Below are 26,752 nucleotides of genomic sequence, written 5' to 3'. Positions count from 1 at the left end.
TCTTTGATGAATAGAAAGCTCAAAAGAACACCGTTTATTTGAAATAGAATCTTTCACCATCAGTTTTGATCCGTTTAATGCGTCCTTGCTGAATAAAAGCGATCTATTCCTCACTCAAAGCTATCACACTTCAGTCCTGTGGACGACTTCCTAATACAGTTTTTTCCTATTGCTAACACAATTTTGCAAACTAGGCTGGTTTTATCAAAATACTGAACACAATTCACACAACCACACACCCAAACTGCAAAATACCCAATATATCCTGCAAAATGAAGCATTATCAAATGTTATCACAACATATAGCATTATCAAAATCAAACTTTTGCACAAAATGGCGCACACTTCATTCATATTAGCAGATTTTTGTCTAAACAACTACACACTGTTGGGCATAATGAAAAAAATAGTTCAGATTGTTCACATGCACAGACATATTGGCAGATACACACACACATGCTGTTGAAACATTTATTTTTTATTTTTCAGAGCAACATACGCACAGCAGAAATATTTACATTGGACTGAACACAAATATGCTCAAAATAACGTAAACTGAAAAAGATTGAAGTGTTAACAGTGAAGCATTGAGGTGTTTGGTCAGGTGACACATGTATCGGCCAATCAGATCATCATCATGGAGTGTCATTTTGAATGGCAGTGTTTTGAAATGTCAAACATGTGGCTTTATGGCAATGGCAAACAACCGTGTTCAGTGCGTTTAAAAAAAGTGTTATTTTGAATTGCAAAATGTGTGTAAAGCAGAAAATGTGTTTTGGAGACTTGAGAAGAGGTTTTTCTCTCTGTGTGTCAGTTTAAATAATTGTGTTGTGCGTGTCATTTTAGTGTGTTAGCAATTGGAAAAAACTGTAAGGGTTTTAGAGCTAAACCATTTACTTTCATTTTAACGAAAAGAGCAGCTTGAACATTCTTCGAAACATCTCCTTTTGAGCTCTACAGAAGAAAGAAAGCCATACTGGCTTTGAAACCACGTAAAAGTGTAAATAAAAGACAACGTAATTGTCAGAAATGTCATTTTCAGGGTGACTGTTGCTAAAAACGTGTGTTTTGGATAAAAAGCCATATGCTAAATGACTACTTCTTCCTGAAATCGGTGCAGACAGCAAAAATGCAATTTGTTTACCTCAGTTTGGGTGTTTGAACATCTTTTGTCAACATAATACTGCGGTCCATCTCTGTCGACATCTTTAAAAATGGCTTTCGACAGCGCCGTCTCTGACACTCCGACAAACCCTTGACAAAACCCCATCCATCTTGTGTTTTTCTCCAAGGAAACACATCAGGCCTGAGCTATACGCAGTCTGAGTGAATTCCAGAGGCTCCAGTGACACGGAGGAATGTTTATCAGCTCACAAGAGCATGATGGGAGGCAGCGGTGAATTACATTCTGGTCAATATGAAGACACAATAGCAGCACTCGAGGCTCATGACCTCTCGTCCGCCCCTCGCTCGCTTAATGAGACCGTGGCCTTTTGTGGGTGTCGAAATACACCATCCCTCTTTATTTGTCCTTCGTCTCCTTTTGAGGCGTCTAACCATCTTTGGGTGTTTTTTTCTCAGCACTTTTTAGCTTATTATCTCCAGGCATCGGTTAGAAGTAGGGGTGTACACATGACGGTACCTCGGTATTGAAGATACAGTTCTGTTTTTGTGTATGTGTGTTTAAATAAATTATATTATAATTACAATTTTCTTAAAAACTAAATAAATAAAATATCACTAGCTAATGCTGTGAACTATATGGGGAGCACTTAATTACACATTACTGTAATATTAAAGGTTGCAATTGACAACAGAGCCCAAATTATTAAATTCACTCTTCGCTATTTATTTTTAGATATAATAATCAACACTCAAATAAATAAAACATGTACTGTAAATTGCACGTTAGGCAGATTTTGCATTAACTTCTAAATTGGATTATAAAGTTCATTTTCTACTCCAATTAATTTTTTAAATATAATCATTTACACAGTCGCTGTCATATCTTCTTTTCATGACCAATTTATTTAAAGCCCCCCTGTAGTCAATAATTTTATCCCTTAATCTTTGATCACCAAAATTACATATTTAAATTTTTTTTCCTTGAAAAAAATGCCTTAAAATAGCTTGAATGTAACTCGACACCCTCGCCTCATTTAGTATGCGCGGTTCTATGAATATGCAAATGAGCCCCGCCTCCACCCACTCACTCAGCTCAGAGATCCACTGGTTGACGATCACACGTTGATCTGATTGGTTACAAGGTAGTTTGTGACGTCAGAAACACCAGCGATTTCAAAGCGTGTTTTTGAGACTGTCTTTGGTTCACTGCAGTTTTAAGGAGGAAATACTCAGCAATGCTGTCGACTTATGAATTTACACATGGTTTGTCTTAAAGCAGATTAAAAACACCAAATAGACATATAAACAACATTAAAAGCTGGATTTTCACCACAGGGGGACTTTAAACATACATTTAAATAATCAAAACATTACTAAAAGGTTAGTAAATATAATGATTAGGCTAATGTAGTTCATATACGAAATGCTTCTCTCTAGAGTTCATTTCTCTAGCGAACTAACCTGCTGTCGACACTAAACGCCTGAGTTCTCAAGCTTTTTTATTGATATCTTTCCAACATATCGAGCGATCGTCTCTTATGCGCTTTTTACTGTTAGCAAACAGCATTGCATTACAGCATGCGCCCCCTTCTGGATTGGAGTGTGGATCGCCTGTGACTGAATCATTGTGCGACTGCATGCACCAAACCGTGACGTCCGTACTGTACGCTTCGGGACAAATACATGTACCGTTACATCCCCTACTTAGAAGGGTTCTGCCTGTGCAGACAGTAGACAGCAATTCAGCCCACTCGGTTTTGGTACAGAGTTCTTTAAACACAAAAAACGGGGGCAGAGAGGAAAGTCGAGGCCAAGATGCCCAAAGGCTCATCTTAAGAAATGTTCTCATCTATGAACAGGGCAGATAATGCTGTCTCTGAATTATTAATTAGCAGACAACAAGGAGTCAGAGTCGCTGGGAATTATCTGAAGAAAGGTCAATTCAGGGTCTCCACTCACCAGAAGCAAGAAGACACCCGCTCTCTCTCTTTCTCCTTCTCGCTGCCAGAACAAACTACAGCCGTTGGGATGCTGGTCACCAGGGTGAAGAATATCCCTCTCCTTCATGAATAGCACATCTTAAATGTTCAGAGACAGACTGGATTTGCAGTGGAATACGTAATCACCTCTCTTGCAGAGCAAACCGCAACCATTCAAACTACTCAACCTTTTCTTGGAACGGCTGAATTCGGTGGATTACAAAGACGTGGAACTAATGCAGTGTTGGGGAAGTGAAACTAGCTTGCCATGTTGGAGCGACTCAATGTAGAGTGCAGCTAAGCTACTCTTTGTTACAAACAAAAACTTAGCTAACTATTTTCTATTAAAAAGAAAGCTATTTAAGAGAGAAACCACCTAAACAGGAAAGTAGTTAGCCTATAGGCTAACTACTTTCCTATTTAGGTGGTTTCTCTCTTAAATAGCTTTCTTTCTGATAGCAAATAGTTTGCTATGTTTTTGTTTACTGCTAACATTAAGCAGCTAACTACTGTAGGCTATATGCATTAGAAAGAATGCCATTTAAGAGAGAAACAACCTGAAATGGGTAGTTAGCTAACCTACAAGCTAATGTTAAGCAGCTAACTACTGTATATTCTATTAGAAAGAATGATATTTGAGCGAGAAACAATCTGAAAAGGGAAGTAGTTAGCTAAACTACAAGCTAGCATTAAACAGCTAACTATATGCTATTAGAAAAAGCTATTTATGAGAGAAACAATATGAAAAGGGAGGTAGTTCGCTAAACTACGAGCTAACATTAAGCGGCTAACTATGTGCTAATAGAAAGAATGCTAATTAAGGGGGAAACAACCTGGAAAAAGTGGTATAGTTAGCTAAACCACAAGCTAACAAAAAGCAGCTAACTAGAAAGAATACTAATTAAGAGGGAAACTTGAGAAATAACGTTCATAACCGCTATCGTTGGTTAACACGAGGCAGGCCAATGAATTGTGTTGAGGAAAATAACTAAACTACAAGCTAACAAAGAGTGGGCTATTATATGTTTCTAAAAAGAATCATATCTAACATTTTCACAAAATATTTATTGTTACAAAAACCACAATTCATTAAACAAACAAATACATAAATAGCAGTATTGAAATAAATACTTGTTTTGCTAGTCTGCAACACGATCCAAGTAGCAAAGACTTGTTAGCGCTTAACTGCATCATGGTTTTGATTTAGCTAGTCCTGTTCGCCAACACTGTAAGCAAAGACAGAAAACATATTTATGGATTTTCAACATGAAGGGAGCAACCATATCCCACAGGCTAAGTGCTAGGCACCTTGTCATAGCAACTCCTTTATCTTTATCAAATCATCTTTCTCGCTCTCATGATGAAGTGCTTAGATCAGGTGAGGCTGGGCAGAATGTTTCGGCCCCTCACATCCAACGTGACACTTCACATCCATCAAAAACGCAGCAGAAAAGGGGAAAATAATGCTCTCGGCCCCTTTCCATTAGCTGAGGCTGTAGCCAGTCAAGCTACTCATCATCAAGCTAGCCAACATTTGTCAACTACAAGCTACATGAAAGATATTTAAAACACAAAAGATGATTTGGCCGTTTTGTCAATTTTACGAAAAAATTTACATGTTAGTGGCAAAACACTTACTGATGCTACTGAAAATAGTAATTTTGCTCAATTTAGTTAGCCAGTCCTATATAATGCCATTAAAGGGTGTTTAGATACACAAATCTCTATGAAGTGCCAAGGGTGAAGGTTGGGTTGGTTAACATGGTCTAAGTTAACCCTAACTCTAACTGCAACTATTCCATCTGGTTTCATTCCCTGCAAGCAACATATAAATAATACTTAAACTATTTATACTTATACTTACTACCAGTGCTGGGAAAATGAGTCGCAATGAGCACATTTTCAAAAATGAGTTATTGTTATTTTCACATTCTCTATTAAAAAACTGTTTGAAGTCTTTAAAGTTTTCTGAAGGTTCCAAAACAAAATCACTTTGCACCCATACCTTAAAAAACCCTGGTAATAACACCAAATTTGGCACTCACCAAGTCAAAACCAAATATTTCCTATATATGTATAGGAAAAATATGCAGTATATTCAACTTTTTTTTCCCATGATACCACAATTATTTGATTAACATTAATAAAACAGGCAGTCTATATATATATATATATACAGTACAGGCCAAAAGTTTGGACACATTACTATTTTTAATGTTTTTGAAAGAAGTTTCTTCTGCTCATCAAGCCTGCATTTATTTGATCAAAAATACAGAAAAAAAATGTAATATTGTGATATATTATTACAATTTAAAATAATTGGTTTTCAATTTATTATACTTTAAATTATCATTTATTTCGGTGATGCAAAGCTGAATTTTCAGGATCATTACTCCAGTCAATCACATGATCCTTTAGAAATCATTCTAATATGATGATTCATTATGAGTGTTGGAAACAGTTCTGCTGCCTAATATATTTGATGAATAAAAGGTTAAAAAGAACTGCATTTATTCAAAATAAAAATGTTTATTTTTTTTTATATAAATCTTCTTTATTATCACTTTTTATCAATTTAACACATCCTTGCTGAATAAAATTATTGATTTATTTAAAAAAAAATAAAGAAAAAAATGACTGACCCCAAATTACTGACCAGTAGTGTATATTGTTGTTATAAAAGATTTCTATCTTGAAAACATTTGCTTCTTTTTTTTTCTTTTCTTTTTTCTTTTTCTTTTTTTTATTCATCAAAGTATCCTAAAAAGTATCACAGGTTATGAAAGAATATTAAGCAGCAGAACTGTTTCCAACTTTGATAATGAATCATCATATTAGAATGATTTCTAAAGGATCATGTGACACTGAAGACTGGAGTGATGATCCTGAAAATTCAGCTTTGCATCACCGAAATAAATGATAATTTAAAGTATAATAAATTGAAAACCAATTATTTTAAATTGTAATAATATATCACAATATTACATTTTTTTTCTGTATTTTTGATCAAATAAATGCAGGCTTGATGAGCAGAAGAAACTTCTTTCAAAAACATTAAAAATAGTAATGTGTCCAAACTTTTGGCCTGTACTGTATATATATATATATATATATATATATATATATATATATATATATATATATTTATATTAAGACTTACTGTACCGCACGGATCTAATATAATGTTACACATCAGATGATTTTCCCCAACAGTAACCCAAATGTTCACTTAAGACATAACAGATAATGCTTGCGTGAATACTCGCCAAGACAGATATTTTGAGATACTGTAATTCTGTGTATATTGGGATTGCTGGGAGTCTTTGTGCACACGCATCGGATCTGTAAGTCAGCACGAGTAAGATCATTTTTCATGGACAAAGGAAAGGTACTCCTCTCAGAAAACGCACAAATAAAGATACTTTTGGATGTTTAATTGCTATTTGGAGCATTGGGATCACTAGACGAGGGCTTAATGAACTCATTTTTGTGAAAACCTCAAAATCGATATTTTTAACTTGTTTTGCCTGTAGCTCATAATTATCCCAGTGCGAATCCCGACTCCTTTTGCCAGGACGGGTCACGTATTATGGTAGATGTATTACCAGTGACAGACCTTAAAAGTGAACTTACATCGTTCCCTGTCTGCTGCCTGTTGAATAGTCAAATTGTGTACTTCTGGGGCGTCATGCATCAGTTGAGCAAACGTTGAGTGAATGGGAACGCGAACAGAGAGCCTTCCACAGGTATTATAGACCTCCCTGTGAAGAGCACACTCATACACACCCTGAAGACGTCCAGAAGATGTACTGCTACACACTACACAGAAAGAAAAGAATGAGCTTTTTCTCATGGGCACGGACTGTCAATAGCAGAGTCTCTCTCTCTCTCTCTCTCTCTCTCTCAAGAGCGCCAAGAGGGCTGCTATCCATCAAACCCTCAATTCCTACAACACAGCGAAAGAGAGAAAATGCAACGTGATGTATGACCCTCTCTCTGATCACTTCTTAAAGACCAAACCTCACCCCGCCGAAGCAGTTTTGTTTTGTAGTTTATCAGTGCAGCAAATGTGCCCGCGTTGTACGCCAAAAAATCTGGATCAAGACTCCAATAGACTCAAACGCCTCAGTAGTTTTGTCAGTCAGATCCATACAGTTCACAACTGAAGGTCAACAACAGCAAACACAACGTCAATTGGCAGAGCTAACAGACCTAGACGGAGTTACCAATAGCTCTTATTTCACACACAATGCATCAAGCTGACACTTCCGACTCCCTGTACATTTCAAGAGGCTTGTTATTTTTTCACAATGACTGATTGTGTTGTTTTGAGCTCGTTAATTAGTCGATGACCCACGGTGTAATTACTTCACGACGATTTTACTTGGGGAATAGATGCGACTGAACTATCCCTGAGCTTGTGCTCCAGCTGTGTTGCTGTGAAATCCGCTGATGAGGAACTTCAACATATGGACGCGTCCCAAAGTGTACTGTGTGATCTTTCATTAACACCCACACTTGTTTGTAGTCATAATCAGGGCAATTTGATGCTTTTCAGAACACCGGTGCTTAATTCATTGAGTTGCTGCAAAGCAACAAGCGCGATCCCTGTTCAAGATCAAAGTGAGAGGCTGCTTTTCTTCAGGAACCATTTTCTTTCACCTTCACACTAATGCACATCTACGGCCACAAATCAATGGGGCTTGAATTATGAATCCCCTCGAGGCGTTATTGCGTACCGACACAGCGAGGAAAGTGCAATCGGCCTTTTAGACCGCAGGAAGCACGCTGACCACAGCGTGGTCTGATAGCAGGAAGACGAGGAAGATTTAATGTGCCGTACTATTGCATGCATCTCTTGGAGAAAGTTCGGGCTCTGCATGGGGTGTCTTTGAGGACTTATCGGGGTTTGGTGGGTGTCTAGAGACTGTTGAGTCCAATCCATCGCTCTGAATGATGGCGCCATTGTGTGCACCTGAAACCTGTCACAACAAGGGTAACAATGTCACTGCCTGCATATTTCACAGCAGTATTAAAACACCAGTGACCTTGGACTAAAAATGATGGGAGGGGGTTGTAACCTGAAGCATGTGTGTGCGCTCTGGGGCCAGTCCTGTGACTTTTAAAACGTTCCCTACTGATACCATAATGTTGGAACATCTATGTTAACTATTTTCTGTCATCCTTTGCCTTTTACAACAGAAAAAAAGTGGTGTATATCCCTGCTAAAAGAGCATGTCTGGTCTTAGGCAGTTTAAGCTGGTCTAAATGGTCTCCCAGCTTTGTTAGTTGTTTGGCCAGCTGGTCTTCCAATCAGATCGCCCCAAAACCCTTTTAAAACTAGCAAATCAGAACACGCTGATAGACCAGAAAACCAATTTAAGCTGGTCTAGATGGTATCTCAGCCTTTTTACCTGGTTTGACAGCCGGGACAACCTGATCACCCCAAAATGACCAGAAAACCAGTTTAAGATGGTCTAGATCAGGGGTGTCAAACTCAGTTCCTGGAGGGCCACAACCCTGCAGAGTTTAGCTCCAACCCTAATTAAACACACCTGATCCAGCTAATCAAGGTCTTCAGTAATGATGGGAAGTTCGGATCATTTTACTGACTCTCTCGTTCGATCTCGTTCATCAAAATGAACGAATCTTTATTTGAGTCATTTCGTTCATTTAAGTGGCTTTAAATGTTATACTTTTAACAGCCAAATTCCCCGAAAACATCCACCTATGCAATCTCGATCATATTTTGAATGAAGAAATCATTATAATGCAGCCAAAGATAATTTACAGGGAACATAAATATTTAATTTACCCTCCGAGTCTTTGGTTCATTTGTCATGTGACGCACACAATGAACGGATCGTTCGCGAACGACACATCACTAGTCTTCAGGATTACTAGAAACTTCCAGGCAGGTGTTTTTGGAGCTGGTTGGAGCTAAACTCTGCAGGACAGTGGCCCTCCAGGACTGGAGTTTGACACCCCTGGTCTAGGTGGTCTCCCAGCCTTGTTATCTGGTTTGAAAGCTGGGACAACCTGATCACCCCCAAAGTCCCTCTAAAACTAGAGGGTGGCAGTGGCTCAGTGGTTCATGTAGGTTGTCTACAAACCGAAAGGTTGGTGATTCAATGCCCGGTTCCACCTGACCAAGTGTCGAGGTGTCCATGAGCAAGACACCTAACACCCGACGAGCTGGATGGCGCCTTGCATGGCTGACACCGCCGGAGTGAGTGAATGAGTGAGTGAATGGGTGAATGTGAGGCTATATGTAAAGCGCTTTGGTGGCCATAGTTCTGTGAAAGCGCTATATAAATGCAGTCCATTTACCATTTACCATTTTAAAACTAGCTAATCAGACCAGACTGAAAGACCAGAAAACCAGTTTAAGCTGGTCTAGATGGTCTTCCATCCTTGTTAGCTGGTCTTCCAACCTGATCACCCCAAAACACTTCTAAAACTAGCAAATCAGACTAAGCTGAAAGACCAGCAAACCAGTTTAGGCATTTATTTCTAATCATGTGATTTTTTTTTTTTTTTTAAATTCTTATATAGTTTGTGCCTCTTTTACAATCAAACAGCTTAAACAGCCACATGGATATAAAGCTACTATAGTAAAATCCAATCTACCAAATCTGCAAAATCAAATCTCTCGCCAAATCTCTACCGGTTGTGATATTTCTGTAGTCAAATATAATCAATCCACCCTGACATGCATTAGAGATTTACAAAAACAAGATCTGACAGCAGGGGAAGACGTTTGTCTTCCATTTTATTTCTATCCATTTAACAATATCTGTAGAATATGATTATGCAATGCTATAATTGAATATATTCGGCTCGCTCACGGGCAAATGGAGCAATCCGCCATTCTTTCTGATCAGTGCAGCGAAAACATCCCGGCCCAGAATCGATACGGGCATCATACAGCAGCAATCAGAAAAGCACTTTGTCCTGTACTTGTGTTTGTGCCCCATGAATGGAATTATTGATCTACACCAAAGTGCATCGACACAGTGACCAGTCGAACCCTCTACTAACAGCAGCATATGCATTCAATACACGAACGGTCAACCGAAGGATAGACGCAAGCGAGATTGCTTTTACTACACAGCAAAGAAATGAAAAGGACAGCAAATTTAAACGTACACGGTTCCCCGAGTGAAAGACAACCGGTGTCTCGTCTAGAGTTTCAAAAGAGATCTAAGCTATACCACAATACAGATGTCTGCAATCACAAGACGTCACCGTGAACTCAAACACTCCGAGACCTTGATTAGCTGTGATTGTGCCACATTTTCGCTTTCAGGATGACTGTGGCTGGTTAGACCATAGTATCCTGATCTGTGAAAGAGCAATATAACGTTCCTCCAGAAGGTCGGAGTGACCTTGAGGGAATCTTCTAGAAGCCGTCACTGCTGTGAGATACGGCAGATCAGGTTGAAAAGTTAAAAGCAGCTAAAGCCCGCTGGAGTGGGTTTGATCTACAGCCGGCCGTTTGATCGGGGAGAGGCACTTCCAAGCGTGAGAGCTCAGAATGGATTGCCTCCTGGCTTTTATAAACAACCATAAATTAGGACAAATTTGTCAAACGAGAAGAGACACAGTGAGTATGGAGTCAAGGCTTGGAGCAGCACAAATAAAAGCGTATCACAACATCTCATCCATTACGCTGTCAGACGAGCGCTGCGGGCATCGTCTCATGACAATATGCAGATATATAGCTCACGATAAAAGGCCTGCTGATTTACTGTGACCACAGAGATGTTTACGACCACCTGCTTTACACAAACAAACCGGAGGGGAACAATGCAAACTTTTGTATAAGACGACATATCCATCATGACACATCTGAGAAATCTGTTTGACTTGACAGTAACGCAAAATACGTCATGATTGGTGACACGCGGCATTGAGCTGTTTAGTAGCTCATTATAATAATGATGAAATGTTATGTGTTTGCATAAGTGTTCTTAGAGTTGCGATGTGGTTGCTAAGTGGTTTCTAATGTGTTCTAGGTGTTGATGTGTGGCTGCTTAAGTGTTGTAAGAGTTGCTATGCGGTTACTAGGGTGTTGCTAGGTGGTTTCTAAGGCATTGTAAGAGTCGCTATGCGCTTGCTAAAGTGTTCTAAGAGTAGCTATGCCGTTGCTAGGGTGTTTCCAAGGTGTTCTAAGAGTTGCTATGTGGCTGCATAAGTGTTCTATGAGTGGCTATTCGGTTGCTAGGGTGTTGCTAAGGTGGTCTAAGAGTAAGTGTTCTAAGAGTGACTATGCGGTGACAAGGATGTTGCTGTGTTCTAACAGTTGATATTCATTTACTACCGTGTTCTAAGGTTGGCTATGCGGTTTCTAGGGTGTTGCTAAGTTGTTCTAAGAGTTGCTATGTGGATGCTAAGGTGTTTATAGGTGGTTTCTAAGGTGTTCTAAGAGTTTCCATGCACTTGCGAAAGGGTTCTAAGATTGGATATGCAGTTGCTAAGGTGTTCTAAGAGTTGCTATGTGGTTTCTAAGGTGTTGATCAGTGGGTTCTAAGATGTTATAAGAGTCGCTGCATGCTTTCTTAAGTGTTCTCAGAGTGTTTATGAGGTTTCTAGGGTGTTGCTAAGGTGTTCTAAGAGTTGCTATGCGGTTACTAGGGTGTTGCTAGGTGGTTTCTAAGGCATTGTAAGAGTCGCTATGCGCTTGTTAAAGTGTTCTAAGAGTGGCTATGCAGTTGCTAGGGTTTTGCTAAGGTGTTATAAGAGTTGCTATGTGGCTGCATAAGTGTTCTAAGAGTGGCTATTCGGTTGCTAGGGTGTTGCTAAGGTGGTCTAAGAGTAAGTGTTCTAAGAGTGACTATGCGGTGACAAGGATGTTGCTGTGTTCTAAGAGTTGATATTCATTTAGTACCGTGTTCTAAGGTTGGCTATGCGGTTTCTAGGGTGTTGCTAAGTTGTTCTAAGAGTTGCTATGTGGTTGCGTAAGTGTTCTAAGACTTGCTATGCGGATGCTAAGGTGTTTATAGATGGTTTCTAAGGTGTTCTAAGAGTGGATATGCGGTTGCTAAGGTGTTCTAAGAGTTGCGTAAGTGTTCTTAGAGTTGCTATGCGGTTTCTAAGGTGTTGATCGGTGGTTTCTAAGATGTTATGAGTCGATACGCGCTTGCTTAAGTGTTCTCAGAGTGTTTATGAGGTTTCTAGGGTGTTGCTAAGGTGTTCTAAGAGGTGCTATGTGGTTGCGTAAGTGTTCTTAGAGTTGCTATGCGGTTTCTAAGGTGTTGATCGGTGGTTTCTAAGATGTTATAAGAGTCGCTACACGCTTGCTTAAGTGTTCTCAGAGTGTTTATGAGATTTCTAGGGTGTTGCTAAGGTGTTCTAAGAGTTGCTATGCAGTTAGTAGAGAGTCAAAAAGGCCTTAAAAGATTCCTCAATCCCAAATTTCTGCACTTAGAGTTTATTTAAATGCATCTTGTAAGTTACATGAACATACCTGCATTGTAACCACAAAACCCCTTTGCATATTTCCCTGCATACTTGCATACCGTAATACAGTGGGGCCTCGTGAATATTCAGCAGGGTTTCTGATGTTGGTAATTGCTCTCCAGCACTGAGGATAAAAACAATGATAGCGGGGATCGTGAATGAGATCTGGCTTATCGAGGAACACGCAGCAGGAGACCACTGGTGCCGGCTCATAATCACACACTGTCAAACAAACTGAAATTACTGCAGAACTGCATCTATACACCTGCATTTATCTATTGCATAATTAAGATTTCGTATCGACGAGGCTTTTGAAGCCGAGGAATCGCCAGAGCGCTTTCTGCTTCACCGCAGCATCCAATTTCCCTGGGTTTTGATTGGGACTCGTTAAAACGGAAGGTTCCAGAACGTTTCAGATCTTCAGCGAGGGAGATGACAAGCCAGTGAGCCCTGAAAGAGAATAAAACTCCAGAGAGAACTGCAAATAGATGCGAGGGGAAGAAGAGAGGAAGTCATGAGAAGAAACGATACGCCAAGGAAAACTGGAGGAGCAAGTTTCACATCTGCCCTGTAAAGCTGCGGATTCACGCGGTGATTAAGAGTCTGCGGAAGAGTCTTTTCTCATATCACAGCTGTGACGTCTATTGCTCAACCAGCACGAGAACCGTCCTGAACATGAAGGCGAGGTCAAAAAACAATATCAGACTGTATCAGAACATCAACCAAATATATTCAATATGTCGTACTTTTGGGTAACTTGGTGTAGATCATTCAGGAAATGTGTCAAATAAACTTTGTAAGATAGTATAATACGACACTGACAGCCTAGTTTTCACCGAATTACAATACGCCATTAATTCTCATTAGATACTACAACACAAACTAAAAAAAAAAAAAAATGAAAAAAAAAAAATAATAATATTTTTTTTTTAATTATATATATATATATATATTTATATATTTATAATTAAATGATTAAAAAAAGATTAAAAATACATAAATAAATACAAACAAAAATATATAAATAAGTAAATAAAACAGATAAACACGAACTAATAAATAAATACAACCATTTATATGTACATTAAACAAACAAACAAATAATTAAAAATAAATAAAATAACAATAAATAATAAATACAAACATAAATAAAAAAATAAAAAAATCCAGGTAAAAATATAAATATATGAATAAGTAAATAAATAATAAAACTAATAAATACAAATTTAAATATGTAAATAATTAAATAAATAAAAATAAATAAATAGATAAAAATGGATAACAATAAATAATAAATACAAACATAAATATGTACATCAATTATATAAATGAATGAATAAATAAATAAAACCCAATAAATAAATAAAGCAAGCAATCTCTGTCAACCTAAAAAGCATCTAAGTGCTTCACTTGAAACTCAATTTCATCAAAATACCTGTTAAGTCGTCTATAAGTCGATGCGATGCGTGTGTGGTTTGCAGTTAACTATTAATTAAACCAGGCTAATGTTATATGGTAGACTATGAGCTGTTCAGACGCTCCAGACGTCCTCTAGTAAACAGAATCACAATGTCGCATCAGCGCATGAATTAAACAGCAGCTCTTCCCTCAAGAGAAGCACAAGCTCTTATCCCGAGTAATAAACCACCGTCTCCGTCTCTTCTTCTCCGCCGGCCGGAGCAGAGCCACAAAAACATTCATTCCCTTTAAATGGATCTGAGCATCCCGACTCAAGCTAAAGATCCACTGAACAAAACACTGCTCTGCACAAGGCTTTCTAGGCCACTGTAATCCACAAAATCTCATTCATTAATGGGATCATATCACAGAAAACCGGATTTTGTATTCCTCTGCAGTCTATGCAAACATAACAATGATGTCACGACTCATTAACATGCATTTGCATATCATATCACGAACACATAGAAAGCGCATTAGTGCCCACCCTCTTGTTTTTCTTTTGCAATGTTTCAAAAAGTATTTTTTTCATTCATTTCTTCCCTTTTTATCGCATAATATGCATATATATTCAAATATTTAAGTATTTTGAGAGTGTAGACTTGATTACGCCATTTGCGGTGCTTCATGGGAGTGGGCGGAGCTAACAAGATATTTTGGCGCAAGTTGCGATTTTCAACTCTCTGATTGGTGGAATTTCCTGCTCAGCATTATAGGAAAAAACAACATAAGTTGACATTTGGTAGGAAATTATGGAAGCTTGTTTCCGCCACTGAATAATAAATAAATAATAATAATTGCGACTTTTTATCTCACAATTCTGACTTTTTTTTCTCACAATTGCGAGATATGAAGTCAGAATTGCGTGATATAAAGTCGCGATTCTGAGAAATAAAGTCGCAATTGCGAGATATTAAGTCAGAATTGTGAGATATAAATTATTCTGAGGTAAAAAAAAATATATATATTTTTTTTCCTTAGAATTGGACTTTATATCTCACAATTCTGAGAAAAGATGTCAGAATTGCGAGATATAAACTCGCAATTATGTGTTATAAAGTCAGAATTGCGTGATATAAAGTCGCAATTGCGAGAAAAAAAGTCAGAATTCTGACTTTATAAGACGCAATTGCGACTTTATTTCACGCAATTCTGACTTTATATCTCGCAATTCTGACTTTATATCTCGCAATTGCGACTTTATTTCACGAAATTCTGACTTTATATCTCGCAATTCTGAGAAATAAAGTCAGAATTGTGAGATGTGAACTCGCAATTGTGAGATAAAAAGTCGCAATTATCTTTTAAAATGTTTTATTTTGTGGCGGAAACAAGCTTCCATAGGAAATAAATAAAACAATGCTTAACCCCCCCCCCCCCCCCAAAAAAAAACAGTATTATAAGAGTTTGCATCTGAACTACATTTAACGCAGACCATTTTCCTTTAGTCACATGACGGATGTCCAAGTGAAACTGGATATTCAACATCCATCAGAAATTGTGTTTTAGGAAAGCAAATAGTGATTGTGTATGAACTATACGGGCACAATAAAGCTGTATATTCATTTGCAGTCTGTCCCGTTGACCAACACGCCGCTGGCCGGCTCCCAAATCTCTGTCCGCCGCGGACCTGGGAAACACAACACACCCTGATACCGGGTGAGCGGCCAAATTCCTCACATTCCTCCCTAAATACTCCTCGAAAAACGAGGAAAAACACACAGTATCTGTTTAAGCGTTCCCAGGTGTAAGTAAAATTAGCGCTATTAAACTGTGCTGATAAACTGACTCAATTAAAGAACGCTGGGCTGCTTTAAATGCAAATGAGCTGGCAGTTTACCCTGACACTTCACAAAAATCACTTGTTTTTTCCAGTTTTGAGTTGGTTTTTGCTTTCACTGAGTTGAATCAGTTCTAATGCTGATTTTGTATCGGGAACTGGAGGAGAGACAGTCACGTAATCGACGTCAGCTAGCCGAACGATCAATCCTGAGAGCGTAAAGAGAGGAAACATCTCTACAGGGCTTTATCTTTGACTGATAGCGACACGGCTACGCTTGTGCGCTTGCTAACGCTAACCCATTAGGACCTACAGGGGGAAAAACGCTGTTACCGCTAATAGAGCAGGAAACTAACGGAGCAAAGAGACGTACAGGAGGATTAGCAGAAGCAGAAAGCCGATGGAAATGTGGAAACCTGAAGAAAACATTTAGGACACGAGAAACCAAACCGCTAATGATGCTCATGATCAATGTAGAAACCTGGCAAAAACACACATTTCCTTACTATAATATAATATAATATAATATAATATAATATAATATAATATAATATAATATAATATAATATAATATAATATAATATAATAAACACAAAAAATATCAAATATCAAGAACAAAGAAATTATATATTTAACAAATAATATAAAAAAAACATTTAGTATTTCAAACATTTAGTATTTTCAAAAAATCAAATAAACAATAAATATTTTTTAAAGATTTAGCATTTTTTCATATGCATCATAATAAAAAATAAGAAAAATATTAAATATAATTAATAAATTAAAATAAAAAATGAAGCCAATTTTATTTATTAATAATAATAATAATAATAATAATAAATTAAACAAATAATCTAAAAAATATATAATTTTTTTTCATATTATGCACCACAAGTGAAAATAATAAATAAATAATAATAATAACAAAACTATAAAGATGAAACATTATTCTTATTCTGACAAACTGACAAACTAAATACAAATTAAAATAAATCCTATATATATATATATATATAATATTTCTAAATTAAATATATATTTTTGTGTGAAATATGATCTGGACATGTTTCATCCTCTTAAGGTTTTCATTTAGTAATATTGTGAAAGCCTGAACTCATGCTGAGCATTGTGTGTTAAATATGTCATGATAAATGTGTGTGTGAATACAGATGTGTCCAGATCTTCCACTAAGCTGATAATATGTATATATCCGAAGACTAGACAGGGGATTGTGAGGTGCCGAACGGCTCGGATGGGATCCGGATGAGGTGAAAGGGATCATGGGAAGACGACAGTGAAGCGAGTTTCCCTGATCAATATCGGCTTCATCCCATCGCTCGTCCGCTCTCTACGTCTTCATTTACTCTGGACACCAACACCAAAACAACACACACTCTCAGGAAGGGTTTTATTTTCTTGTGGAGTGACATGAGGAGAAGGTCAAAGCCAAATATCAGTTATTGTTCTTTTTATTCAATTAACAAGAAGTTTGCAATCGAAACTGAAAATGGTAAACTAGTTTAGAAAATCATTATTTAATTACTATATATATAAAGGAAATTAGCACGTTAAAATTTACAATTTACCACATTACAATTGTTTTATATTATATAAATATAATAATATATAAAATATAAGTATTAAATATATTCATTAATACATATATTGTGTAATTATATATATATATATATATATATATATTTAATTTGACTTAAATATAAATAATATTTAATAATTTCATATTAATGTATTTATTTGTAATAAATAAAAAGTAATACACACACATAAATATATGACCATTAATATTAACTATTTTTAAAATTACAATGAATATGTATTTAAAAAAATATATTAATATATTTATGTATTAATATATTCCATTGTATATATATATTCCTATTTTTTTCATATATTTTTAAATTATATAAATATTATATAAAAATATAAATATTTAATAATTACATTAATATATATTATATTACATTAATATAAACATTAAAAATGTATATTAACATATTTATTTATCAACATACTGCATATTTTATGAACATATATATATATACATATATATATATAAAGAGTTTGAATAATGTAATATTTGTTTATTTATAATTAATATAAAAAGGCAATATTATAACTATATACATAGAATTATTACTACACAATTGATTGTTAATTATTACAATTATTATAAAATGAAAAGCTCAACAAAACAAAATGATTTTAAATAGGAGGGAATCAGACATTGAATGTGTTTAAAACTAGCTAAGTTACTTCTATGCCAGATAATACTTTATCTAATAGTTCCCAAACAAAACCTTGGGATTTGTGCCTCTAATACCATGAAAGAGTGAGACGCCTATAAGCCTTCATCATTCTCCCATCACATAACCCCAGTCACGCATCCCATATGGCAATCTCATGCATCCTGATCGGATTATCCCACAACAGACCAATAAAGATGTAAAGAGTGTATGAAACTGTTGGAGTCTACACACACACCGACACCGGCGGAAGAGCCACTGCCTGCATTCATTCAATTATCCATGAGCGCAGATGAATCATTCATGGATATTATGTCAGCAGACGAAAACTGCAGACGACAAGCACGCGGCGGACGGAAGAGAACAAACGAACGTCGTCTTCCTCTGTTTGTCCGGATGCATTAACCTCAGGAGACCTCGTGGGGAGAATGATCTCAGCGGGGCGGGAAGACGGATGAAATGTTGAGGTGACCTTCGAGCTTCACCGTCTTCTAAGTGCTCAGTGTGAACGAGGGTCGTATCATCCATCCATCCGTCTCCCACTGACCGGGTCTCCAGCTGACCTTTACCGTGAGTCACAAACACATTAAACGCCCTGTCATCGCACTGTTTTTACACAATACGCTTCTGAAGGTTGTCAAACAAACGCTTAATGCTTGTCAGTTACTCTACAGACAAAAAACTGCTTGCCTTTTATTAATTTAGTTTAGTTTAGTTTATTAGTTTATTTGAGCAGTAAACATTCTGCTCAAAAGGAGTGGGCCGAAGCAAAAGAGCTTATAAGCGCCCACACCCCAAATTAATACAATAAAAAACTCATTTCACAATAGTACAAAGAATCATAGTGTAAAAGCAACAAAACAACAACAAGGAAACCACAACAAAAAAGAGAGAGAAACAAACAAAAACAACAACAACAACAACAACAACAACAAAAAAAACGGATTATACACACTTTCAGTATCTGATAATGCTAGAAATACCCCTAATGGCAACTCATTTCTTCTTCTCTGTACTTTTCAAAAATCTTTTGTTTGTATTTATATTTGAAAAGATTGATGTTTGGACATCTTTTCATCTCCATCTCTAAATTATTCAGCTTTAAATTAAAATTCAGCTTTTTCCGGCTCTAAAACGAATGTCCTTTTCTGATGACATCATCAAGTACTCACTTTTTTAAACTCCGCCCCTCAAGCCCCCAGCCGTATACTTGCATTCATCCGCCTCTAAAACGAATGTTCTTTTCTGATGACATCATCAAGTACTCTCTTTTTTAAACTCCGCCCCTCAAGCCCCCGGCCGTATACTTGCATTCATCCGCCTCTAAAACGAATGTTCTTTTCTGATGACATCATCAAGTACTCTCTTTTTTAAACTCCGCCCCTCAAGCCCCCGGCCGTATACTTGCATTCATCCGCCTCTTAAACGAATGTTCTTTTCTGATGACATCATCAAGTACTCACTTTTTTAAACTCCGCCCCTCAAGCCCCCAGCCGTATACTTGCATTCATCCGGCTCTAAAACGAATGTCCTTTTCTGATGACATCATCAAGTACTCACTTTTTTAAACTCCGCCCCTCAAGCCCCCAGCCGTATACTTGCATTCATCCGCCTCTAAAACGAATGTTCTTTTCTGATGACATCATCAAGTACTCTCTTTTTTAAACTCCGCCCCTCAAGCCCCCGGCCGTATACTTGCATTCATCCGCCTCTTAAATGAATGTTCTTTTCTGATGACATCATCAAGTACTCACTTTTTTAAACTCCGCCCCTCAAGCCCCCGGCCATATACTTGCATTCATCCGCCTCTAAAACTAATGTTCTTTTCTGATGACATCATCAAGTACTCTCTTTTTTAAACTCCGCCCCTCAAGCCCCCAGCCGTATACTTGCATTCATCCGCCTCTAAAACTAATGTTCTTTTCTGATGACATCATCAAGTACTCTCTTTTTTAAACTCCGCCCCTCAAGCCCCCGGCCATATACTTGCATTCATCCGCCTCTAAAACGAATGTCCTTTTCTGATGACATCATCAAGTACTCACTTTTTTAAACTCCGCCCCTCAAGCCCCCGGCCATATACTTGCATTCATCCGGCTCTAAAACGAATGTCCTTTTCTGATGACATCATCAAGTACTCACTTTTTTTAACTCCGCCCCTCAAGCCCCTGGCCGTATACTTGCATTCATCCGCCTCTAAAACGAATGTCCTTTTCTGATGACATCATCAAGTACTCACTTTTTTAAACTCCGCCCCTCAAGCCCCTGGCCGTATACTTGCATTCATCCGCCTCTAAAACGAATGTCCTTTTCTGATGACATCATCAAGTACTCACTTTTTTTAACTCCGCCCCTCAAGCCCCTGGCCGTATACTTGCATTCATCCGGCTCTAAAACGAATGTCCTTTTCTGATGACATCATCAAGTACTCACTTTTTTTAACTCCGCCCCTCAAGCCCCCAGCCGTATACTTGCATTCATCCGGCTCTAAAACGAATGTCCTTTTCTGATGACATCATCAAGTACTCACTTTTTTAAACTCCGCCCCTCAAGCCCCTGGCCGTATACTTGCATTCATCCGCCTCTAAAACGAATGTCCTTTTCTGATGACATCATCAAGTACTCACTTTTTTTAACTCCGCCCCTCAAGCCCCTGGCCGTATACTTGCATTCATCCGGCTCTAAAACGAATGTCCTTTTCTGATGACATCATCAAGTACTCACTTTTTTTAACTCCGCCCCTCAAGCCCTCGGCCGTATACTTGCATTCATCCGCCTCTAAAACAAATTTTCTTTTCTGATGACATCATCAAGTCCTCTTATTTTCTCCATATACTTTACATACACATTTCACCATCCTATTAAAAACAGATAGTCAAAATAAAGTTCAGCCCCACGTTTTTTTCCTGTATCACAGAAATACACCACTTTATGAAGTTACATTATGCAAAATAAATATTAGTGCATTAATCATTGCATGTTGTAAAATACTACTATTTGCTGTTGCTTATAATTATTTGTGAAATTTACCAGCGATTTCTGAGTGAAAAGAGAATCCCACACAATTGTTTTTTCAGTTTATTTACGCCCTAAAAACAATTCACTTTTTTCTGATGACATCAAGTAGTTGCATTTTTTTAACTCCGCCCCTCAAACCACCAGCCATATATTTTACATACACGTGTCTCCATCCAATCAACTGCAGACAGTCCGGTTTTTTCCCACTGAACCTCCTGTTTCACTGAAATACATCACTTTACGAAGTAAAATGGGTCGCGAACATTGTTTGAGGAATCTGAATTCACATACTTTACATTATGCAAAGTTAATATTATGTTCCACATACTATTTAAATAGTGCATGTCAAATAGTATGGCATACTACTTTCTAGAGCAATTTTAAAGTACTCATCAGCGAAGTACTCGTTATAAACGATATTGCAAATTGCAAACCCCGCCCCCTTGATAACTTTGCCAAGAGAATGATTCCCTCTTTGTCTAGTTGACCCTTACACTACGGATGAACTTGGATCCGCCTGAAGCGTTTATATTCCCGGAGGTGCGTAACACTCTTTCTCCATCTTGTCTGACACCGCGGCCCATCATTCTTTTATACGCACCCGTTGCTTTCTGCAGGCCCCCTGTGCGGGCGCAGGTACACATCAAACCCATTAAAGTGTCAGGCTCCAGCGCATAAAGGCTGATGCCTTCCTGGAAACGCCAGCAAAGGATAAATTCTGCTGCGAACAAGCAGGAGGTCCGAGAACAAGAGCCCAGACTCTTTACTGTCGGCTCACACAGGTGTAAAAGCACAGTCTGCACATTCACTGAGAGCAGAGGATCTCGTCACACACTGTACAGGACACCGAGAGACGGGGAGCCTGTGCCTGCGCGTTTCTGGAGGTGTACGGCTCAAACAAAGGGAAAGCAGAGCTGAAACACTGGATAAAAAATAATAATAAATAAATAAAATAAAATAAAATAATAAATAAATTAATTCTCTAAAATAAAATATGAAATATGACAAAAAAAAAAAAAAAATTCTGTAAGTGTAGGTTTCAAACAAAGGTAAAGCAGAATTGGAACACAGAATATAAAAAAAAAAAAAAAAAAAAAAAAATCTCTAAAATAAAATTTCTAATTTCTTAATATAAATATGAATAAAAAATAAAATAAAACTGAGAGCTCTTATTTTTTTTTATGTAAATAAATATGAATATAATAATCAAAATAAAATAAAAATAAGATGATTTAGATCCACCAATTGTATAAAAAAATCTAATAAAATGTAAATGTCTTGTTTTTAAAGGACATACATATAAATTTAATATAATCATAGATCAAAATAATACAAAAAATAATAATCAAATTTCTAAAATATACAAATATAATATAATCATAAAATAAAATAAGAAAATTGAGACCCTCCGATTGTTTGTAAAGTACGTAAATATAAATAAAATCATACAGCAAAATAAGAAATAAAATTAAAGTTAATTATTTAGATCCTCTAATTGCATAAAATAGAAAATAAAATTTAGATCTCGTTTCTGAAATATAGTAATAATTAGATTTCTAAAGAATTTCTAAAGCATATAATAATAATTTATTGTGAATTCATTGATAAATACAGTTAGCAGAAAAACAATACTGACAATGCCATCAATGCAGTCAAAGTCTTGTTTCCATCCAACCACATGTACTGGAAACTCTTCCATAGAGCGGGAAAACTGTCCTGAAATCAGCCGCTCTGTGTTAGCACACTGCTAATGCTAATGCCCAGATCCTCATACCGGCTAAATATATTTGTGCAAATCATCCAAACCAACACTTTTCGCAAGCATTAAGATCTGAAGAGTAAATGAAGTATGTTAAGCAGAGCTCCAGCAACTCTTAGGACACTCGTGTTGTTTCACGGCCCATAATCCTCTCTTCCTGCTCATTACGTGTGTGTTTTACAGCGGGTAGTGTCATGGATTCATGAAGAGCGCTCATCCTGCTCAAGCGCAGGCCATCCGTCTTCACACAACAAGGCCTGCTGGGATACGACAACACATCAAAATATTCCTGAAATCCTTCACGTGTTCAGACGCTCGCTGAAGGTCTGAGAACAGCAAACACAATCTGACACACACCGAACAAAAACTGCTTTTCTGAAAGACCTTCAGAGCTCAAAACACTCAAAACACACGGGAATAAAAGCTCGTTTCGCTCTCAACAGGTAACGTCTTGATATATATATACATATATGTGTGTGTATGTATGTATGTATGTATATGTACAAAACAAATTTATATATATATATATATATATATATATATATATATATATATATATTAATATTATTACATAAAAATGAATATAAATCAACTAATATAATTGTATAATATAATAAAAAAAACATTAATAGTCATCAGTTTTCTTACGTCACAGAAAACGGTCAAATTTTTTATGCACATATGCCCAAAATTAGCAAAATATGGGTTGAGTGCAATAAAAGATTGACAGCCTTATTTTCAACAACACAAACTTCAAAAAAAATAAAATAATAATAATTCAATAAATAAATAAATAAATAGTTGCTCCTTGATCCTACAGACATTTTACAACGATGGATGGATGGATGGATGGATGGATGGATGGATGGATGGATGGATGGAAAAATGGATGGATGGATGGATGGAAAAATGGATGGATGGATGGATGGATGAATGAATGGAAAAATGGATGGATGGATGGATGGATGGAAAAATGGATGGATGGATGGATGGATGAATGAATGGAAAAATGGATGGATGGATGGATGGATGAATGAATGGAAAAATAGATGGATGGATGGATAATACAGTTTTGTAACAACTTGAGAGGGGTTTTTGGGTGAAATATGCCTTTAACTTGTGCGCACAAATTGGACTATTGCATAAAACATGTGCGAATCAAGCAGCGTTTCCTTCCCATGTGTTTACAAGAACAAAATCATCAGTTCCTGGGAAATTGCCACAAAATATCAGTAATAAAAAAAGAAGTTGCTTTTTTTCCCTCCATCATAAATGACGTGTCAGAACCACCAAACCAACATCTGAGGTGCTGCGATGCGATTGGTCCGCTGGTTGGTCCAGTTATCCAATCACAGCCTCCGCTGTGGCAAAGTCACATGAGGCCTATGTTGTGGACTTATGTGTTTAAATGTGTTCAATTGTAGTTTATGCGCATGTTTTCTTATCGGAAAACACATTCACACGTTTTTTTACGTGCATTTTTAGAATTTGAATGCCGTTTTCATCCAGACGTTTTTTTTTTTTGCATATCCCAAAACGCATAAATAAATAAACAGTTGCTCTTCGAGTGAACAAATGCTTCTGTAAAATAATAATTTAGGTTATAGTCCAATGAAAACGTACGATCATTCAGGTAAAATATGGCTTGAGGGCGTTACGACACTGACGTCATTTTCATTGAATAATAAATAAATAAAATGATGTTGCTCTTTTCAGTTAACAATAGTTGCGCGGTTTAATGAGCTTTGTTACGTCATCAGCTCTTCCTCCTATAACAAGCGAGTGTAAAGCGAGAGGCGGCTGTGGGAATGAGCGCTGGATCAATCCGCCGGGCACTGGAGCGATGGACGGCCCCTGGGAGCCCTGCGTAAATAACACAATGTCCATTCATGCAGCAACGACACGCATTTCCATACATAAGCAATGACAGGTACTTATCCCACTCCGCTCCGGGAGAATAGGAGCACATCACAAGACAAATCTGGAAACTGCAACACAAGTGCACTTGATTCAGGCCAAACGAGTTTTACCTGTGGGAATTAACACACGATCTCCCTTGAGAGACTTTTAGAGACATAGAGATATTAAACAAACATTTACTGCCGTCGAGTGCAATGCATTTCACTTGAGATGTGAATGTAAGTCCATAAAGGGGTGTGGCTTTGAATTACTCTACTGTCAAGCCTGGTTTTATGCAAATGCAGCACACACACACACTTCCCATCGGATCCACTGTAAGCCACACCACTCCGAGACGGCATGTCCATTACTGTGCAAAATACAAATCCATCCGTCATGAAATATTAAAGACTGAGCAGAATGACCCGAGCAAGAAACGAAAACACCCTTTCTTCAACTCGTGTATCACACAGATCTCACACACTGATTCATAAAAGAAGATATTCAAGACTGGAGGGACTTAAAAGCAAATGAAACCGATATCCTGAATATTGGACGCGTTTCCATCATTGATCGAGTTCAGCGCAGCCACAATCAAACACAAGATGCTGACATTTCACATTGACCAGACACATTTTACAATACAACAGCACTGCATATATTTGCATTTTATATAATATGCACAATACACTAATTAGAAAGAGAAAAATTCCCTCACGCGCAGCATCAGTTTTGCACCGTGCAATTTATTTCTAAACTAAGATCTTCATAAATGCTTCACTTGCGCTCGAGGAGGCAGATTGAAGACTTCGGAGATGAAATCCTCTAAAACCAGTGCCTACATGTGGTTTTGATGGTTTAGTCGGCTGAAATGAGGTGTTGTTCACTAGTTTTCAGCAGGTGGGCATTGCTGAACTGAATCTCCTGAAAGATCGCGTCAGTCTGCATGAACACATCAGATGCATAAACGCACAGCGCTACTTTCATCTGAAATATGCTGTCCTCAACACGTTCCCGTACTTGATATCAGATATACGAGGCTGGCACGCGCACGGCGGCATCAATTCTCAGTTTACACAAGCGAGGCTTTGGCTTCTGGAGGGGAGGATGACTGTCCCGCGGACTTGAGCTGGCAAATAACAGCAGAGAAACGCGCTGTAAAGTCTTAAAACGCATCAAAACTGACTTTATTCTTAATGCGCAAAACGCGTCTGGAGCGCAAACTGCGCACTGGGCACCACCTTCTCCACGCGCTTCAGGATATCCACACACTTCAGCTGAAGTGGATAAAAACGGGCGTTTCGTTTCCAATCATTTCTGACATTCACGTAAAGTGTCTGCTGTCACATTTCAACTGCTCTTACCTTGTTTTAACGAGCGCGTTCCTGCGTTCTCCCTGATTCTGCACGCGCAAAACCCCCTCACATCTTCATGAGCATCGCGCCAAGGAATAAATAACGATAATAATCCAAGGAGAGGGCAGATCCAAGGAGATAGAGAGAGCTCCGCGTGTGGACGGTGGCGAATAACGCTTTAAATCCCCCGGATAGCGCTGCGTCTCGCTCGGCGCGTCTGATTTCAAGCTCCGCTCCGGAGAAACCACAGCTGTGCGCGCTGAGGAGAGCTGGAGGGTGACGTCATGGACACGCCCACCCCCCACCTCTCTGTCTCTCTCTCTCTCTCTCTCTCTCTCTCACTCTCTCTCTCTCAGTCTCGGACTCCGCCCCTCCCTCGCAATACACTTGTTCTGACTTCGCCCCTTTCAGTAACGCGCGGAGTCCAGCCACGCCCCTTTAGACTCTTCTGATGGGATGAATCGCGTGAAGAAACGTCCATTTCACCTCAAATTCTCATGACAATTACATGCATTTTTATTTTTCCTCAATTAGGACTCTTATTAAATATGTATTACTGTAATACAGTAACAAAAATCTTAATGGGCTTAACTATTATATATATATATATATATATATATATATATATATATATATATATATATTTTTTTTTT

At 37.6% G+C, this 26,752-nt stretch overlaps 1 protein-coding gene across 38 annotated transcripts in view; it reads right to left on the bottom strand.

Annotated features, from left to right (window-relative positions):
• The window catches only part of ptprsa (protein tyrosine phosphatase receptor type Sa), a 212,707-nt gene extending 186,354 nt beyond the window's left edge, over nucleotides 1-26,353 (bottom strand). For all 38 annotated transcript variants that reach the window (XM_079890978.1, XM_079891018.1, XM_079890986.1 and 35 more), the window contains exon 1: nucleotides 26,109-26,353. The gene's annotated coding sequence lies outside the window, so the exon portion shown is untranslated. The remainder of the gene's footprint in view (nucleotides 1-26,108) is intronic.
• Between the last annotated feature and the right edge of the window lie 399 nt (nucleotides 26,354-26,752).

This window comes from Squalius cephalus (assembly GCF_949319135.1).
Source record: "Squalius cephalus genome assembly, chromosome: 13".
Taxonomy (NCBI): Eukaryota; Metazoa; Chordata; class Actinopteri; order Cypriniformes; family Leuciscidae; genus Squalius; species Squalius cephalus.
Note: the sequence above shows the minus strand (reverse complement) of the source record. Positions and strands in the feature narration are given on the sequence as shown.